Source organism: Sus scrofa, chromosome 11, assembly GCF_000003025.6.
Source record: "Sus scrofa isolate TJ Tabasco breed Duroc chromosome 11, Sscrofa11.1, whole genome shotgun sequence".
In the NCBI taxonomy this organism is placed as follows: Eukaryota; Metazoa; Chordata; class Mammalia; order Artiodactyla; family Suidae; genus Sus; species Sus scrofa.
In genome coordinates, this window is record NC_010453.5 from 36,838,510 (window position 1) to 36,860,124 (window position 21,615).

Consider the following 21,615-nt stretch of genomic DNA (forward strand, 5'->3'; position numbering starts at 1 on the left):
ACAGATGGCCAAAAAACACATGAAAAGATGTTCAACACCACTCACTATTAGAGAAATGCAAATCAAAACTCCTATGAGGTAACATCTTACACCAGCCAGAATGGCCATCATCAAAAAGCCTAGAAACAATAAGTGCTGGAGAGGGTGTGGAGAAAAAGGAACCCTAGTACACTGTTGGTGGGAATGTCAATTGGTGCAACCTCTATGGAAAACAGTACGGAGATGCCTCAGAAAACTAAAAATAGAACTCCCATTTGATCCAGCACTCCCACTCCTGGGCATCTATCCAGAGAAAACCATGACTCGCAAAGACACATGTACTCCGATATTCATTGCAGCACTATTTACAATAGCCAAAACAAGGAAACAGCCTAATATCCACTGACAGAGGAGTGGGTCAAGAAGAAATGGTACAGATATACAATGGACTATTACTCAGTCATTGAAAGGAAAGAAATAATGCCATTTGTAGCAACATGGATGGACCTAGAAATTATCATGCTAAGTGAAGTCAGTCGTACAATGAGGCACCAACATCAAAAGCTATCACTTACATGTAGAATCCAAACAAAGGACAGATGAACTTTGCAGAACATATACTGACTTATAGACTTTGAAAAACTTATGGTTTCCAAATGAGACAGTTTGTGGGGTTGGGGGATACACTGAGGGTTTGGGATGGAAATGCTGTAAAATTTGGTTGTGATGATTGCTGTACACCTATAAATGCAATAAAATTCATTAAATAATCAAAAAATAAAGTGATTAAAAGGGAAAAAGCTACAACCAAGAATACTCTACCCAGCAATTCTTCCCTTCAAATTTGATGAAGGAATCAAAAACTCTAGAGAAAAACAAAAGCTAAAAGAATTCACACCACCATGCCAGCTTTACAAGAAATGTTAAATAAATATCTCTAAGCAGAAAATGTCCACAATAAGAAACATCATTCTTTTAATTTCCCTGAGATATGAAATAATTTCCTCTCTGTCATTTCTCATAGTGGTAATTTTTGTGCTCTCATTTATTTATTTATTTTTGGGTTAGCATGGCTAAAATCTTATAGTCTTTATAACCCTTTCAAACAACTAGCTTTTGGTTTCAGTGATTTCCTTCAGTTACTTCTGTTTTCAAATTTATTGAATTTTTTTATCTTTAATATCCTTTTTTTCTACTGACACTGGATTTAATTTTCTCTTATTTTATGGTTTTCTATGGTGTAAGTGACTAACTTTAGAACTTTCTTCATTTCTAATATACACATCGATTATATAAATTTCTCTTTAAGTACTAATTTTGCTGCATCCCACGAGTTCTGGTAATTTTTATTTTTGTTTTCATTCACTTTAAAATATTTTTAGATTTTCCTTGAGATTTCTTCTTTCACCCATATGTTCGTATGTTGTTTAAGCTCCAAATATTAGAAGTTTCCCAGCTACTTTTCTGATATTAACTGCTAGTTTAATTTCACTGTGTTCTGAGAGAAGACATGATTTCTATTCCTTTAAACCTGTTAAGGTACCTATTAATGACCATATGTGATCTATCCTAGTTCATTTTCAGCATTAGTTTGTGAAGAATGTGTTTTTTACTCTTTTTGAATGAAATAATTAATAGATATAACCTATATGTAGTTGATTGATGTTCAGCTATGTTTTCCTGCCTGTTGGATTTCTCAATTTATTGTGGAGGAAAGTCATAATCCCCAACAATAATATTTCATTTATTTCTCTTTAAAGTTCTATCAGTTTTTGGCTTACTCAATTTGACATATTATTTGTAGGTTCATACATATAAAGGATTGATATGTCTTCTTGGACATAGCATAAAGTTACTTCACTCTTTAGCTTCTATAAATTTCCTTGCTCTGAATTTGGTTCTATATGGAAGTAGTATAGCAGTTCTTATTTTATTTTAGTAAATATTATCATTGTATATCTTTTTCACTCCATTTGCTTTTTGTTTTAATGGCCGCACTCATGGAATATGGAAGTTCCTGGGCCAGAGATTGAATCAGCTGCAGTTGTGACCTACATGACAGTTGTGGAAAGTCTGAGTCCTTTAATGCATTGTGCTGGGCTGGAGATCAAATCTGCACCTCCACAGTGATCCAAGCTGCTATAGTTGGATTCTCAAACCACTGAACCACAGCAGGAACTCCTATCTTTCATTTGTTAATATGGTGTATCACATTCATTGACTTGTGTATTTTGAATATTCCTGGAATAAATCCTCCTTGATCATGGTGTGTATACCTTTTAATGTATTGTTCAATTCAGGTTGCTAATATTTGCTGAGCACTTTGCATACATGTTCCTCAAATATATTAGCCTAAAATTTTCTTTTCTTAAGGCATCCTTGTCTGGTTTTGTTTTCAAGGTAATGTTAGCTTTATGGAATGAGTTTAGAAGAATTATAATCTTTTTAAATTTTTGAAAAGTGTGAAAAGGATAAGTATTAAATCTTTGGATATATGATAAATTCACCTGTAAAGCTGTCTGGTCTGGATTTTTAAAAAGGTTTTAGACTGCTCTTTCAATCTCATTGCTAGTGAATTATTGATACGTTTTATTAATCAATAATTCTCTGTTAGAAAGTTGTATGTTTCTAAAAGTGTATGCATTTATTCTAGGTTGTCCAATTTGTTGATATATAACTGTTCATAATATTCTTATAATACTTTTCATTTCTGTGGCAGTTATTGTTGTGTCTTTTTTCACTTCTGATTTAGTCAGAGCCTTCTACTTTTTTATCTTAGTGAATCTAGCTAAAGGTGGTCATTTAAAATACGTTTTTGAAAAACAAAGCTCAAGAGCCAAGACATGGAAACAACCCAAATGTCCACCGATAGATTATTGGATTAAGAAGATGTGGTATATATACACAATGGAATACTACTTGGCCATAAAAAAGAACAAAATAGTGCCATTTGCAGCACCATGGATGGAACTAGAGACTGTCATCCTGAGTCAAGTAAGTCAGAAAGAGAAAGACAAATACCACATGATATCACTTACATCTGGAATCTAATATAAGGCACGAATGAAACTTTCCACAGCAAAGAAACTCATGGACTTGGAGAATAGACTTGTGGTTGCCAAGGGGGAGGTATAGGGAGTGGGGTAGATGGGGAGCTTGGGGTTAATAGATCCAAACTAGGAGTTCCAGTTGTGGTGCAGTGGTTAAAGAATTCGACTAGGAACCATGAGGTTGTGGGTTCGGTCCCTGCCCTTGCTCAGTGGGTTAAGGATCCAGCATTGCCATGAGCTGTAGTGTAGGTTGCAGACGCGGCTCGGATCCTGTGTTGCTGTGGCTCTGGCATAGGCCAGTGGCTACAGCTCCGATTCGACCCCTAGCCTGGGAACCTCCATATGCCGCAGGAGCGGCCCAAAGAAATAGCAAAAAAAAAAGACAAAAAAAAAAAAAAAGAATAGATCCAAACTATTTCCTTTGGAATGGATTAGCAATGAGATCCTACTGTGTAGCATTGGGAACTCTGTCTATTCACTTATGATGGGGCATGATAATGTACAAAAATAGAGTAAGTACATGTATGTGTAACTGGATCACTGTGCTGTACAGTAGGAAAAAATATTTTATTGGGAAATAACTATTAAAAATTATAGTAACAAAAATAAAAAAGGGAAAAAAGAAAAACAAAGCTCTTAGTTTTATTGATATTTTCTACTTTAATTTCTATTTTATTTATTTTCTCTTTGATCTTTTTTGTTTGTTTTTGTCTTTTTAGGGCGCACTCACAGCCTATGGAGTTTCCCAGGCTAGGGATCTAATCAGGGCTGTTGATTCTGGACTATGCCAGAGCCACAGCAACACCAGGTTTGAGCCATATCTGTGACCTACATCAAGCCTTGTGTGTGATCCACAACTTTAACCCACTGAGTGAGGTGAGGGATCTAACCCACAACCTCATGGTTCCCAGTTGGATTTGTTTCTGCTGTGCCATCATGGGAACTCCTCTCTTTGATCTTTATTATTTTTTTCTATTTTTGGGCTTCATTTTGCTTTTCCTAATTTCATTAGGTGTAAGTTTAGTTTGTTTATTTGAGATTTTTCTTGTTTCTTGAGTTAGGCTTGTATTGCTTTAACTACCCTCTTAGTGCTCTTTGTGTATCCCACAGATTTTTGCGTATTGCATTTTCTTTTTCATTTTTTTACTTCTCCTTTGATTTCTTCATTGACCTAAGAGTTGCTCAGTGGCATGTTGTTTAGTCTCTATTTATGTGTGATTTTTTCTAGATTTCTTTTTGTAATTGATTAATTTATACCATTATGTTTACAAAAAAGATGCTTGATATGATTTAAATTTTCTTAAATTTATTGGGACATGTTTTGTGTCTCAACATATAGTCCATCCTTGAGAATACTGTGCACCTGAGAAAAATGCATATTTGGTACATTTGGATGAAGTTCTTTGTATAAATCTATCAAGTCCATTTGGCATATTGTTTCATTAAAGGCTATTCTGTCTGGATAATCTATCCAGAGATGCAAGTGTGTTCTTAATGTCCATTACTATTATTATATTGTTAATTTCTCCCTTTATTCCTTTTCATATTTACTTTATGTATTTAAGTGCTCCTATGTTGGGTGCATATATATATTAACATTCTGTCTTCTTGGTAATCATCCCCTCTAAATGTTCTATAACATCCATTTTTACTCCTTAACATTTTCAGCTAGAAATCTTTTTTTTTTTTTTTTTTTTGTCTATTTGCCCTTTTTTGGGCTGCTCCAATGTCATATGGAGGTTCCCAAGCTAGAGTCTAATTGGAGCTGTAGCCACTGGCCTACACAGAGCCACAGCAATGTGGGATCCAAGCCATGTCTGCGACCTACACCACAGCTCACAGATCCTTACCCACTGAGCAAGGCCAGGAATCAAACCTGCAACCTCATGGTTCCCAGTCAGATTCGTTAACCACTGTGCCATGATGGGAACTCCTCAGCTAGAAATCTTTATAGTCTTGTGTGAGTATGGCTACACCTGCTTTCTTTTGGCTGTCATTTTATTGGATTTATCTTCTTCTATTCCTTCATTTTAAACCTATGTTTGTCTTTAAAGCTGAGCTGAGTCTCCTAGAGGCAACATATAGTCAGGTCATGATTTTTAATCTATTCAGCCATTATCTATTTTGATTGGTTAACTCAAAACATTTACAATCAGGGTAACTAATGACAAGTCAGGAATTGACACTGCTATTTTATCTTTTGTTTTCTAGTCGATAGCTCCATTATTTTTTTAATCTTTTATTTAAGTGTATATTTTTCTCTATTGTACATCCTGGTGATCCAGTTACACTTATAGGAATATATTCCTTTTTCTGACCTTACATGTTCCATCATAAGTGACCAGACAGGGTTCCCAGTGCTACACAGCAGCATCACATTACTAATCAATTCCAAAGGCAACATTCTGCATCTATTTACCACAAGCTCTCAGGCCCTCACACTCTCTTCCCCTTGGCAACCATAAGTCTGTTCTTCAAGTCCATGAGTTTCTTTGCTGTGGAAAGTTTCCTTTGTGCTGTATATTAGATTCCACATATGTGATACCATGTAGTATTTGTCTTTCTCTTTCTGACTTACTTGACTCAGGATGACAGTCTCTAGTTCCATCCATGGTGCTGCAAATGGCACTATTATGTTCTTTGCAATTTTTGGACTTTTTCTTGTTAGAATTATCATATCTAGTTTTTACTTTTCTCCAAGTGTATTGCACCTTTCCTTTCAATTTTTAGATATTCTTAGATATTCTAAATGCCTGCAGTAGAAGTTCACCTCCCACCTCAGATATACAATTTGCCTATTTATTTAATGTTTTTTAAAAAATTATATATATATATATTTGTAATGAAATATACAATTTATGAAGTTAAATACATCTAATTTTTTGTTTATCACAATCTGTATACCCAGATTTCTAAAGCCCCTAAATATTTTCTTGTAAGATATTTTTTAATATATCACATTAAATATTTCACCCATCTATAATTAATTAATACATTCTATATGTATTCATTTTTAGTATAAATTAGCTCTATTTTAAATGTATATTATATTTAATATAAATAAGTGATAATTATATTTAATGGACAATTATTTTCCATTTCACTTTATATTGCCCTGAATTTATGTATTTATCTTGAAGATTTGCTCCACTTTTCTTAATTTAAATCCCCCTATACTCTGAAGCACCTCCAGTTCCCCTCTTCCTCCAGCCAACTCTGGGACCAAGAATTTGATACAGGTGGATTATTGAAGAAATAATTCTATGAAGTCAACAGATAAAGTGAGAAATTGAAGAGAAGGGATGTATAACCCCCCCAATTCTACTATTGGATGGCTTACCACTGTGGACAACGGAGGCACAATCTCCCTGGGTTCCGTGTTGATCTCGTTTTAAAATATCTCATGTGAAAGTGGGGAGACAAGGGTGTTATACAAAGAAAGGCAAAGTACTGAGGAAAATTTCTGTGCTGAGATGTTGAAAGGCAGATGCTTGAGAAAGGAAACAAAATGGTGCTTGTGACTGCAGGTAAACTCATGAGGGAAAATGGGGGAGGGGAGTCAGCAAAATCTTCCATGCCACATTTTAACAGTATGTGGGTATTCAGTGAATATTAACATCTTCTGCACATCTTTGCCTTTTATTAGTTGAGTTGAAATATTTCCATAACAATCAAGTTAATACAGCATTGTAAAATGAAGAAATTAAAGATGCCAATGACCCAATATGGTTCAGCTAAATAGTACAGACTCTAGTTGCTAAGATAATATTAAGACTAATATTTTTTAGGCCAAACATTTCATGTTAACTTGAACACTCAAGAAATCTAAGAAAAGCAAGAAATGTATCCCTTATTATCAGATCTGAATCCTCAAGCTAATCATGCTCTCTTTTACTTGGACTCAATATTTCTTTTTCCTCATGCTCCCAAACTCAACCTATGCCTTCCTGAATTTAGAGAATATTATCTACAGCATCATAATATTCTCAATCATTTCTCTGAAAGTTTGTTTCCTTTTGTCTTAGATATTAACTGAATATTCAAATGGAAACTATTTCTCATTCAATTCTCCAAAGTAATTTTTTTCTTTGCACATGTATTTCATATAATTCAGATCATTTTATTCCCTATTATTGTTATTTACATCATGTACCCTTTTACTCTATTCCCCTTTCCAAAATACTTTTCTCCCAACCTACTTTACAAGTACAGATATATTGGATTTGGGGATGTTCTAAATGGATGAAGATGATTCCTCAAAACTCTCTTACCCTATAACCAGCCTTTGATATAATACCCTAGACCATCAGGGAAGAGTCCTGGGAGCAAACTGATAGATATATATTTACATACACTGGAAGTGGGCCTACTTGGAACTGGGTTAAACATGACTGTTAAAATTATGTTTAATTATTTTAGTTACTTTAGAATATTAGAATAACTCTAATATTCTTTTGTTATGGCTGAACAGTATTCCATTATGTATATATACCACATCCCCCTAATCCAATAATCTGTCAATTTTAATTATTGGTTTTGTCTTAGCCTCATCTTTGCCAGATTTCTTATTTGTCCATTATTTCACCAGAGACTGGAACAGCTGTGAGTCTCTAAGATTCTATGAGGGCTGCGTTCTATTTTAAAATTTAGTACAGAAGATGGGATTAAGATGGTGGAATAGAAGGACTGGAGCTCAACTTCTCTCATAAAAACAAAAAAATTCACAACTAAAGACTGAGCACACTTCACCAAAATGGACCAGAAACCTTAAAAAAGATACCCTTCTCCAAAAGAAAAAGAGGAGGTCACATCAAGAGGTAGGAGGGGCAATTTTGTCATATAAACAACCCCATACCCTCTGGGTGGGAAGCTCCACAGACTGGAAACTAACTGGTTCACAGAGACTCACCTACAGGAGTGAGAGTTCTGAGCCCCTCATCAAACTCTCACATGTGGGGATCTGGCACAGGGAGAAAGAGCCCCAGAGCATCTGGCATTGAAGGCCAGTGGGGCTTGTGTGCAGGAGCTCCATCAGACTGGGGGAAACAGAGAACCCATTCTTAAAAGGTGCACACAGGCTTTCATGTGCACTGAGTCCCAGGGCAAAGCAAAGTCTCCAAGGGAATCTGGGTCAAAACTGACCGCAGTTCTTGGAGGACATCCTGGGAAAACAGGGGTGAATGTGGCTTGTTGTGAGGGAAGGACATTGAAAGCAAAGCTCTCGGGAATATTCAGCAGCTGCCTTTCTATGGAGGTAGCCATTTTGGGAAAATCTGGCCCCACCCATCAGTCAGTGTTGAGAAGCCCCAAGACAAACAACCATCCAGGTGGGATCACAGCCCCGCCCTCAGTAAACAGGCTACCTAAAGACCCCCCCAGACACACAGCTGCCTCTAATCCCATCCAGAGACAAATCATGCCAACTGTGAGAAATCCTCTATAAAAATCCCAATAGTATGGGGTTCAGAGAGCTTCCATGTTGATAAAAACATCCATACCTATATGGTGACACCCCTCAACTGTAGCAGTTTAGTCTCCTGAGATCAGAAGCCTCTCAGACCTCACCCTATGTACTTTTTCAGGGTATTTTCATCTGTATTCTTTATCATATCCTTAAATAAATGGTTAAACATAAGTAGATATGTTTCCCTGAGTTATGTAAGATGCTGCAATAAATTGATGGAGGGGGTCATGGGACCTTCCAATTTATGGACAAGTCAAACAGAAATTGTAGGTAACCCAGGGATTAACTACTTGCATTTGGAATCTGAGGTGGCATGGAGCAGTCTTATTGGACTGAACCCTTAACCTGTGGGATTTGACACTCTCCAAGTAGATATTGTCAGAATTTAGTTAAATTTTATGACATCCAGCCAGTGTCTTAGAGAATTGAAGGGTAGGGGAAAAAAATCTACACACACTTGGTGACAAAAGTATGAGAAGTGTATTGTGAAGCAATTTAGTTTCTCACTTTCTCCTTGGTTACTACTCTAACTCAACCCATCATCTACTGATACCTAGACTATTTTTTTTTAAAGTGCACATTATCATAAAATGATCCATTTCATCTTTTTCTTTTTGACATTAGAAATAACTCTAATACTGATGATGATTTAATTTCCTCTTAAATGTTAGCTTCCCCAAATTACATATTTTCTTAGGGGACCATTATTCTTCAGTTAAAAAACCCTAGGGGAACACAAAAAATCTAAAATTCCAATTTTCAAATTTCAAATCCTTTCAATTAACTTGATAATAGAATTTCTCCCTGTCCTATAACATGGTTCTTTCTTAAAATTTCCATTCATATAAAAAATTATGTTCTTGGAGTTCCTGTCGTGGTACAGTGGTTAACAAATCCGACTAGGAACCATGAGGTTGTGGGTTCTATCCCTAGTTCTTGCTCAGTGGGTTAAGGATCCAGTGTTGCCGTGAGCTGTGGTGTAGGTTGCAGAAGTGGCTCAGATCCCGAGTTGCTGTGGCTCTGGCATAGGCTGGTGGCTAAGGCTCTGATTAGACCCCTAGCCTGGGAATCTCCATATGCCATGAAAGTGGCCCTAGAAAAGGCAAAAAGACAAAAAAAAAGTATGTTCTTTATTCATTCTATGGCTCTACTCCCTAGGCACCTCATGTAATTTCCAAATGTTCTTCTACTTGATGTTCTTCTAAACATCTATTACTATTTAAATTCAAATATTTCATTTGCTTGCCTGCTTCATTTAATTATTCCATGCTAAAATTTAAACTTTATCAAACAGGCTATTTTTTCACTGTATGAGTTGCATCTAGAATTATGCCTGGTACACATATTTTATAATAAATCTTCGTAAATTCATTTAAACACAGAGCATTTTTCTCCTTCAGGTTTTACCCTTATCTATGTCTGAATCTTTGTTAAACTAGGGTTTTCATAAATAAATTCAATTCTCTACAAGAAAATCATGATTGCCTGGTTCCTTTCTCTAAATATTATATAATTGTAATTTCATCCAAAATTTACATTAGCATTTTTGATAGCATTGCATATGGGCAAGAGGTGGATAGTGAGAAATTAAATGTTCAAAAGAAAATTAACATTAATAGAACATAATCCAAAAAAGGTAAGATGTGCATGGTCTACAGGTGATGAGAGAAAACCACCATAGTTATCTCTGACTCCAGAGGTGGGCATGGGGTCCATGAAAAGGAATCACTTGTAGCTCCAGTTACCTCAGAGATCACTACAGAGGAGGGCACTGTGGCCAAACACCAACTGTTTTTGCTCTCACTCCCATGGGATAAAAACTTGCCCTGTTGCTGCCATGGATGAATGCTCCAGGAAGTGCCCACATGCTTGATCACTGTCACTTCCCAGGCCTCTGCAACTAGGAGCAGCTTGGTGGCACTTCCTGTGTAGGCTAAGAAGGACAAGGTCCTTCTTGTGTGGTCTGTAGTTGGTGGGGCGAACCACCACAATTATTTCTGACTCCAGAGGTGGGCATGGCCTGCCATCACTAGGGGTCTGTGAGCAGGAACAACTTGAGGCCCAATCACCTCAGAGTGTGGGCATTACAATCAAACACCTCTTGTTGTTGCCCTCACTCACCTGGAAACTCACAAACACTGCCACTGCCACTGCCAAATGCTCTGGCCACTTTCTATCTCTGCCTAAATCTCATTACCACTTGCCAGGGCCCTGCAACAAGGAGTACCCTATGCCACCTTCCTGCAGGGCCATACTACTGCCAAGAGCCCAGCAACCAGGGACTAACTACTAGCACTATTGCCTCCTTATCCCTGGAAACACACTCAGCCTCCAAGGGAAAACAGCCTGCTCACACTGAAGAAAGAGACAGCAAATATACAAACTCCCATGACAAAAACAAATAGTAAGCCACCACAGAGTACATAGGGACAGTCTTATATAGAAACACACTCCAAGCCTAAAATTTGGTTTCCCTAAGCTCATAGAAAAAGAAAAATAAAGCAAGATGAAGAAGCTCAGAAACATTCCCAGCTAAAAGAACAGGAGAATTCACCTGAAGCAGCAAAAAATGAAACAGAACTCTGCAGTCTAATAGACAGTGAATTCAAAAGGAAAATAGTGAAAATAATGAAGGAATTAAGGCTGGATATCAAGGAATTAAGAGCAGATATAAACAGTAATGTGGATTATTTTAGAGAGGAACTAGAAAATAAAAGGAGGAACCAAGAAAAATTAGAAAATTCATTTGCATAGAAGCAAACTGAACTGAAGGTACTAATGAGTAGAATGAATAATGCAGGGGAGTGAATTAGTGGCTTGGAAGATAGATTAATGGAAATCACACAATCAGGACAGCAGACAGAAAACCAAATCAAAAAACATGAAAGCAATATAAGAGATTTATGTGATAATGTGGAGACCAATCAATGCATAAGAAGAATTACAGAAGGAGAAGAAAAAGAAAAGGAGATTGAAAATATATTTGATGATATTATGTATGAAAAATTTCCAAATTGAAAGAAAACAGATATCAAGATACAGAAAGCACAGAAGGCCCCAAAAATGTTGAACTGAAACAGGATCACACCAAGACATATTATAATGAAAATGGTAAAATTTAAAGATAAAGAGAATATTCTAAAGGCAGCAAGAGAAATAGAAAGTGTTAATTATAAAATAACCCCCATAAGGTTATCATCTGATTTCTCTATAGAAACACTATAGGCCAGAAGAGAGTAGCAAGATATAGTCAAAGTTATAAGAGGGAAAATTTGCAGTCTAGAGTAGTCTACCCAGCAAGAATATTATTTAAAATAGAAAGGAAAATAATGAATTTCTCCAAAAACAAAGATAAAAGAGTACAGCAATACTACAGCCATTGTAAAACTGAAAGGGCTTATCTAAATAAAAAAGAAGTAAGAAGAAATAGAGTGGAGGAAATCACAGTTGGAAAACAATCAATTAAATAAGCCAGTATACAGATCTAAAAGGAAAAAAAAAAAAAACACTGTAAAAGTGATGATAAACACAAGGAACAGGAAAAGGATAAACATGAAGATGTTAAAAATGGACTTCAAAATCATATATGTGGGGAAGGAAAGTTAGAATATCTAACTTTTTAACTTTTTTTAATAATGTATTTGGGCCTATAGGACTATCTGGCTAATGTAAGCAGATATAGGAAGGGGTTAACATACTTAAAACATACTTAAACCAGGGCAACCACAAATCAAAAGCAAATATTATATTAACAGAAACTAAAAAGAAAAGTACTCAAGCATAAAATAAATGGAAATCATCTAACCAAAAAAAAGGAACAAAGGAAAAACAGAATCAACTGAAAAATACGGTGTAAAATGGCAGTAAATAATATTTTTCAATAATTGCCTTAAAAGACAATGGACTGACTGCTGTGATCAAAAGACAGAGAGTGGAAGAATGGATTAAAAAAGCAAAAGCCTATAATATGCTGCCTATAATAGACTCACCTTAGGGCAAAGGACACATATAGATTGAAGGTGAGGGGATTAGAAAAGATATTTCATGCCAATGGACAATACAGGAAAGCAGGATTTGCAATACTCATATCAGACAAAATAGACTTTAGAAGGAAGACCATAAAGAAAGACAAAGAAGGACACTATTTAATGGTTAAAGGATCCATTCAAGAAAAAGATATTACAATTGTCAATATATATGCCCCCAAAATAGGAGTACTGACATACATATAACAAATACTTAACTGACATAAAAGGAGAAATTGATGAGAATACAATAATAGTAGGAGAGTTTAGCACCCTACTCACATCAATGGACAGACCCTCTAGAAAGAAAATCAATAAGGCAACAGAAATCTTAAATGACACAGAATATTTAGACTTAATTTACATTTTCAGGACATTACATCTAAAAACAAATTAGAATATACATTCTTCTCAAGTGCTTGGAAGATGGAACATTCTCAAGGATTGATCACATACTGGGGCACAAATCTAACCTCAACCAATTTAAGACTATAGAAATTATTTTAAGTATCTTTTGTCTACAATGGTATGAAACCAGAAATCAACCACAAGAAAAGAAATGAGAAAAAAACTAACTACATGGAGGCTAAACAGAATTCTATTAAAAAAACCATTGGGCCAATGAGGAAATCAAAAAGAATATAAAAAATACCTCAAGACAAATGATAATGAAGACACAAACATTCAAGTTCTATTGGATGCTGCAATAGCAGTGCTTAGAGGGAAATACATAGTAATATAGGATTCCTCAAAAAAGAAGAAAAATCTCAAATAGACAACTTAACCCACCACCTAAATGAATTAGAAAAAGAACAAACAAAACCTAAAACCAGCAGAAGGAAGGAAATCATTAAGATCAGAGAAAATCAATAAAATAGAGATTCAAAAAACAATAGAAAAAAATCAGTAAAACCAAGAGCTGTTTTTTTGAAAAGGTAAACAAAACTGACAAACCTCTGGCCAGACTCACCAAGAAGAGGGGAAAAGCCAAAAAAACATACAAAAACAAATGAAAAAAGAGAGATTTCAACAGATACTGCAAGAATACAAAAACCAGGAAAGACTACAGTGAAAAATTATATGCCAAAAATTTCACAACCTGGAAGAAATGGACAACTTCCTAGATATTTACAGCCTGCCAAAAGTATTTCAAGAAGAACTGGATCAACTGAATAGACCAATCATTAGAAATGAAATTGAATACGTAATAAAAACACTCCCCACAAACAAAAGTCCAGGACCAAATGCATTCACAGGAGAATTCTATCTAATATACAAAGAGGAACTTATACTCATGCTCCTTAAACCTTTCCAAAGTTTGAAGAAGAAGAAGCACTTGCAAAGACATTCTATGAAGCTACCATCACCCTAATACCAAATCCAGACAAAGATACCACTAAAAAAAAAAAGAAAATTATAGGCCAAAATCTTTGATGAATATAGACATAAAAGTTCTCAACAAAATATTAGGCAACAGAATCCAACAACATATAAAAAAGATCATACACCAGGACCAAATGAGATTCATCCCAGTTTCATAAATATGGTTCAACATATGCAAATCAATTAACCTCATATTTTGAATTAACAAAAGAAAAGTCAAAATCCACAAGATCATCTCAATATATGCAAAAAAAGCATTTGACAGAGTCCAACATCCATTCATGATAAAAACTTACCAAACATGATAAAAGCCATTTATGACAAACCCACAGCAAATATAATACTCAGTGAAGAAAAGCTGAAATTCTTCCCACTAAAATCTGGAACAATACCCTCTCTCACCACTTTTATTCAACATAGTATTGGAAGTTCTAGCCACAGCAATCAGAAAAACAAAAGAAAAAAATTTAGCCAAATTGGAAGAGAAGAGGTCAAATTGTCATTCTATGCAGAAGACATGATCCTATATATACAAAATCCTAAGGATTCCACACAAAAACTACTCCAACTCATTAATGAATTCAGCAAAGTATAATGATAAATATTCAGAGGTCAGTCACATTTCTGTATCCTAAAAATGAAATGTTAGAACAGGAATACAAAAATAAAATAAATTTTAAATTGCACCCCAAAAAATTAAATAACTGGGAATAAACCTGACCAAGCATGTGAAATACTTATATGCTGAGAACTATAAAACATTAATCAAGAAAATTAAAATGACTTCAAAAAATGGAAAAATATTACTTGATTCTGGATTGGAAAAATTGGTAACATAAAAATGGCCATACTAGCCAAAGAAGTCTACTGATTCAATGCAATCCCTATCAATTACACATGACATTTTTCACAGAACTACAACATACTACCCAAAAATTTCTATGGAACCACAAAAGAATCAGAATTGCCAAAGCAATCCTGAGCAACAAAAACCAAGTAGGCATAACTCTCCTAGACTTCAGGCAATATTAAAAAGCCACATTAATCAAGACAGAGTGGAACTGGTACCAAAACAGACATAGAGACCAATGGAACAGAAGAGAGAACCCAGAAATAAACCCAGACACATATGGTCAATTAATCTTTAACAAAGGAGGCAAGAATATAAAGTGGGAAACCAACAGACTTTTCAGCAAATGGTGCTGGGAAAACTGGACAGCTACTGGACTGTAAATCAAAAATCTGGAACACACCCTTACAACATATACAAAAATAAACTCAAAATAGCTTAAAGACTTATTTATAAGACAAGACCCCATCAAACTCATATAAGAGAACACAGGCAAAACATTGTCTGACATTAACTGTACAAATATTTTCTTATGTCAGTCTTGCAAGGAAACAGAAATAAAAGCAAAAATAAACCAACTTGAGAAGATTTTGCATTGCAAAGGAAACCATAAAAAAAGTTATAACCTATGTAATGGAAGAAAATATTTTCAAACATTGCCACTGACAAGGGCTTAATCTCTAGAATGTACAAACAGCATATACAGTCCAATAGCAAAAAGACCTATAACTCAATTGAAAAAAATGGGCAAGAGATCTGAATAGACATTTCTCCAAAGAAGATAAATAGATGGCCAACAAACATATGAAAAAATGACCAACATCGTAACTGTTAGAGAAATGCAAATCAAATCTACTATTAGGTACCTCCTCACACCAGTCAGAATGGCCATTGTTAACAAGTCAACAAAAAACAAATGCTAGAGAAGGTGTGGAGAAAAGCAAACCCTCCTACACTCTTGGTGGGAATATGAATTGGTATAACAACTATGGAAAACCATATGCAGATACCTCAGAAAACTAAATATAGAACTACCATATGACTACCAAAGTAAACATACAACTAGCAATTCCACTCTAGGGCATACATCCATACATATTTTTTCTTGAGAAAGATATGTGCATGTGTATGTTCATTGCAGCACTATTCACAATAACCACAGCATGGAAACAATCTAAATGTCCATCAACAGATGAGTGGATTGAGAAATGTGGTATATATACACAATGGAATACTACTCAGCCATTAAAATGACCAAAATAATGCAATTTGCAGCAACATGGATGGAACTAGAGACTCTCATACTGAGTGATATTGGTCAGAAAGAGAAAGACAAATACCATATGATATCACTTTTACCTGGAATCTAATATTTGGAACAAATAAACTTTACCACAAGGAAAAAAAAAAAAAAAACTCATAGACTTTTAGAACAGACTTGTGGTTTCCAAGAGGAAGTGTGAGGGAGTGGGATGGACTGGGAATCTGTGGTTAATTAGATGGAAACTATTGCTTTAGGAATGGATTTGCAATAAGATCCTGCTATATAGCACTGGGAACTATATCTAGTCACTTGTGATGGAGCATGTTGGAGGATAATATGAGAAAAAAATGTATATATGTTTGTGTGACTGGGTCGCTTTGCTGTATGAAACTTGATAGAATACTATAAACCAACCATAATGGAAAAATAAAAAATATTTAAAAATAAAAAAAATCTTAAAAAAATGTAAGATGCTAGAATTGTAAACATAGGTGATGGAAGTAGCCTTAGAAAGACATCAGGCCACCTCTTTTCCACATACTGATTAACAGCAGTAAGATCAAATAAGTGAAAGCAGTAATTTGAAAGGAGGAAGTAAGGAATTTGCATTTTACCATTTTCTTTTATCACTGTTAAACTCAATGTATATTTACATTTGTATATTGTTAATATTTTTGTGCAATATGTTTAAATGATGTCAACAAAACCCACAATGGAAACTCCAATTATAAGAAAAATATTAATATTGATAATAGCTAATATTTGTTCAGTATTTGCTCTTTGTGAGATACCCTTCTATGGACATATTTGTCTTTTATTTGTATATCTTTACAGTAGACCACAAAGGTCTTTTAGTCTTTGTTAAATATAGTTCATTCATATTTAAATAAATTATAATTTGTAGTTGTATCAAGCATTTTACAACAATGTGGATTTGGAATTGTCCTTCCTACAGTAGATTAGTTAACTTTTACATGGATTGCTGTTTTGCTTGTTTTCCATGACAAACTGTCCCACATTTCACTAAGTACACTTTAAGGTATTTGATTTAATAAAAATGCAATTGTAGTTTCTCTAGTTCTTATTTCACTATTCTGAATATATCGATATTGTTCTTTCTACGGTAATTTTTGTCATTGTATTTTTTCAGCCTTATTATGAAATTAGATGTTATTAGAATGCATATAGCTTAGAATTTACAATAGAACTTTCTGTTACAGGTGTTAATAACTCACAACCTTTTTTTTTTTTTTATTGAAACTTTCTGTTGCTTCTGAACTGATTTGAGTTCAAAATAATGCCAGAGAAAAGTGGAATGCTCTGTTTCCTTTCTTCTATTCAGTTTATTGCCTTTAGATTCTTTTGAAAAAAAAATCAATAAAATTTCTATCAAGATTCAAAGATAACTTACAGAAAATATAATGATACCATTTACATGTGAAAAATACATCTAAGAACAATTACTCCTTCTAAGGCTTATGAAATGATAGTTTCTGAAAGACAGCAATAGTCCTATTCACAGTGTGTACCTCTTCATTTTTAAACTTCCATTGTGTTCAAGCTGTTATCTACATTTCTAATGGATTGTTGAATTTGGAAGTCATAGTCATTTGTATTTCTGTCCAAATAGTTGTGTAGGATAATAAAAATTATGTTGCCTTAAGAATATCTGAATTTTCATATATGACTCACCATCTCAAAAGACTGATATTAAATTGTGGGTAAGAAAATTATAAATGTAAATCCACATTACTTATGTTTTTGGGTCATATTTTAAGAAAGAAGCCATCTTTTATTTACTAATTTTCTGAATTGCAATGTAATAATCATTCAATGTCTGAGGTTTCTCTTGCTTTACTACTGCAGATTGGTTCAGCCTTTATAGTCTACAATATTTAATAGTTGAATTTCTACTCAAAGTGTAGATTTAGCACTAGGATATTTTATTATTTAATATTGTGTATTATTTAATTTTATTATCTATTATTTCATCATTTAAATTAAATTCACAGACAGTGAGAATTAGAAAACTGCATACCTTTGATTTGCCTCAACGTAAAAGTGACTTTTAATACCTCCATCATGAGAAGTCATTAGAAATATCTGGCTCATGGTGTTCACACATCAGGAAAATAATATATACTCACCTACATCACCCAGCATTACCATGGATAAGCTTTCATTTTTATCTTATTATGCAAGGATATTTGTTATTGCGCAGATATCTGCTGATAAAATAGAATTGGATCATAGAATCTGCAATCCTTCCATAACTTATGTTGAATATCATCAAAGTCTTTTAGTAGTACTTAGCCATATATTTGCATAATGTTTTTTCCTTTTCCTTTTTGTAATTTCAGCTGATTATATGAGAACGCTACCTCTAGTCCATTATTTTCCTGACAAAACCCAGCTGCCTGTTATGTAAAATTCATTTAATTTATTTCTTTAAAAAGTATTGTCCAAATTATTACTTTTGGTTTTTGTCCTAATATATCAAAGAAGACAAAGTCCTTAGCAAAATTCTATCAAGGATTACTTCCTTTTTTTTGGTATTGGTGTTTGAAGGAGAAAATGTATATAATAGGAATAATTTTTATCCTCTTTTGTTTATATAATCTTACAATTTATATTCATAAATCATTGTTTGATTCTCTTGGTGTTAGGGTCAATATGGGCCAATGAAATCTCCTAAAATTTGGCTGGTCAAAATTTTGGTTTTCTTTACATTATTTCACAACATTCCTAAGACCACAACTTAAGTATAAGTTGGGAAAATAAGGAAATTGTATATCACCCTGAGATACAATTAATTCACATCAAAATTATTCAATATTGCTGTCAGTTTTTTCTCTTATCAAACAACTAATGCAAAATATGTTTGTTGATTGTCTATAGAAAACTACTTTAGATTTTCTGAGAGAGAGAAAAAAGAGTAAGCTTTAGTAACTTTTTCAAAGGATTTAGTAAAAAAAATGAGATGAGACATAAGGAGAAAAAATACTCAGGTTGATGTTAGTAAGATAATAAGAAGGAATGATAAGGCTAAAGAGGAACAGCAGAAGAGGTTATTTACAGTTAGGGAATTGTGTGAAAATTTCAAAAAGTGATACCTAAATTATGCATTTAATAATTTATACCTAATTAAGTCCCTGGGATTTCAGGCTAGAGATGGGCGCAGCACCGTAAGGAGAAAGATTGCATAAAATAGAGTTATGGAAAAGGTAGAAGTATATTTGAAAATCATTTTGCAGTCTAATTTGTTTGAAATATAGGGAATATTAGAAGGAAAGGGTGAGGCTAGAGACAAAAAGGCTAGGAATGCTAGGCTAAGGGTTTTCTATGAGCAAATGTAAGCCACAAAAGATTGTTGAGTTGAGAAGTGACATATTTAAATCTATGTTTGGAAAATTATATTTGTAATCCAGTAAGGTATTCAGGGTGTGACAAGGGTTTTGTGAATTGATCAAGGGGTTATGATGAGGAAATAGAGAACAGGGTCACAAACTAACAAAAGACTAAAGGTTAGACAAAAGTCTTGATATAAGTTTGGATATAACTGAAAAATTCTGTATTTAAAAGATGGACATGGTTTTTATAAAAAGAGATATTTAAAGATGCTATCAGTTTTGCATTTGATTTATAACTTTATACATATATGTTTTGATGTCTAAAATTTGATTAAAGTATTTCCTATATTTATTAATTTTGCTGTGTGCATAAAAAAAGCAGGGGAGTTATGGATATAATGATAGTTGATCAATCACTCCTGTGCATTCCTGAGTAAAATGCCTAATATTATTACCTATTTTATGAGTTCAGTTGCAGAGGACCTGACTTAATTGCCACCTAGTCAAAACAACACTTTTGTGCGAACAGTCTCATCTCCTCTGATCTCATAGAGAAATGGTTGTATGTTGCTCCCAATTATGCTATAACATCTTCTTAATATTCATAATAATACAATGTTATGTTTTTCATTTATTAACAGGTATGTATATTTGTATTTGCTCCTGAAACTTTTAAACTGGTTTATAATACATGGCTAATATATGAAAAAAGAGAAAGTCTTAGGAAATCCAAAGCTGGAAATACAGAAAGTAAAATATCAAAAAGAATTAAACTAATGCAAAATATGCATTGATGAAAATCTATACACTTTTTTGACTTATCTAACAATTTGTTTATATACTTTCCAGTAGCCAACACAAAGGAAAAAACCTGGCAACTGTAGGATTCACAGACTATAACTTATCGATGCCAAAGAAGAAAAACTATTCCTAATATTAAGTACAGACAAAGCTGTCTCCAAAGAAGTTTAATAAAGAAGACACAGCTTTTATGTATCATTTTCATATTTACTTGATAGTACTGTCATTGTATTTTGTTACATGTTATGTAGTTTCTAAGGGGAAACAAGATTGTTGAATAATTAATGGAAGGCATTAGCTACTGTGTGAGGAAAAACATTATGAAAATTTGGAGGTTTTGTTGCTTATTTAAAATTTCCTCTTATCAGGGCTCAAATTATACCTATAATTAATATTTCATATTCTTCAAAAATGTCTTTAGATAATTAATTCATCTTCTCAAAGTGCTTTATTTTATAAAGTGTTTTTTTTCCTTGGGACATAATTTTATAATTTTATATTCAAAGCAGCTGTGTTATTCTTGGTTTCTCTTAAAGCACACTCCAAGTTTAATTTAACAGCCCTCATGTACCTGGTACTGGACTCAGTGCTGATGGTACACTGATAAGCACAAATAAATTAGCCTTTGCTCTTGAGAGATTATAGTATAAAGAGGAAAGCATAAATTTATTCATTAGAGGGGTAAAAATGTATACATGGTTCCTATCATGGATCAGCAAGATAAGAAACCAAATAGTATCCATGAGAAGTCAGGTTCAATCCCTGGCCTTACTGTGGCTGTGGTATAGGCCAGCAGCTGAACCTTCAATTGGACCCCTATCCTAGGAATTCCCATATGCAGCAGGTGCAGCCCTAAAAAAGAAGAAAAATACATACATACATACATAAATACATATATATGTGTGTGTGTATATATGTATATATATATATTTCCTCTAATGAATTACACAGAATTTTTGTACTTTGATGGAAACAAATGTATTTTCATGATTTTATAAGTGCTGATAACAAGAGTATGATTTAAATTTATGATTCAGAAAAAAAAACTCCCTTAAAAAGAGTTACTTATGATGTTATCTGAAAGATATTAAGAGAGCAATAACTTAAATAACAAGAAACATTTTTCCAAAGGTAATAGCTTTATTATGTCTCTCAATTAGAAGCAAGCATAGGCATTTGGAGACCAGTACAATAGTCAGTGTGACTACAGTACCAAGAACAAAGGGAGGTGTCACATTGGATAAAATTATAGAAGGAAAGAGTGGACAGAGCATACAAAACCCTGGCAGAAATTTTGGTCTTGGAGTTTCTGTCATGGCACAGTGGTTAACAAAACTGGCTAGGAACCATGAGGTTGCAGGTTCGATCCCTGGCCTTGCTCATTGGTTAAGGATCCGGTGTTGCCTTGAGCTGTGGTGTAGGTTGCAGACGCAGCTCAGATCCTGTGTT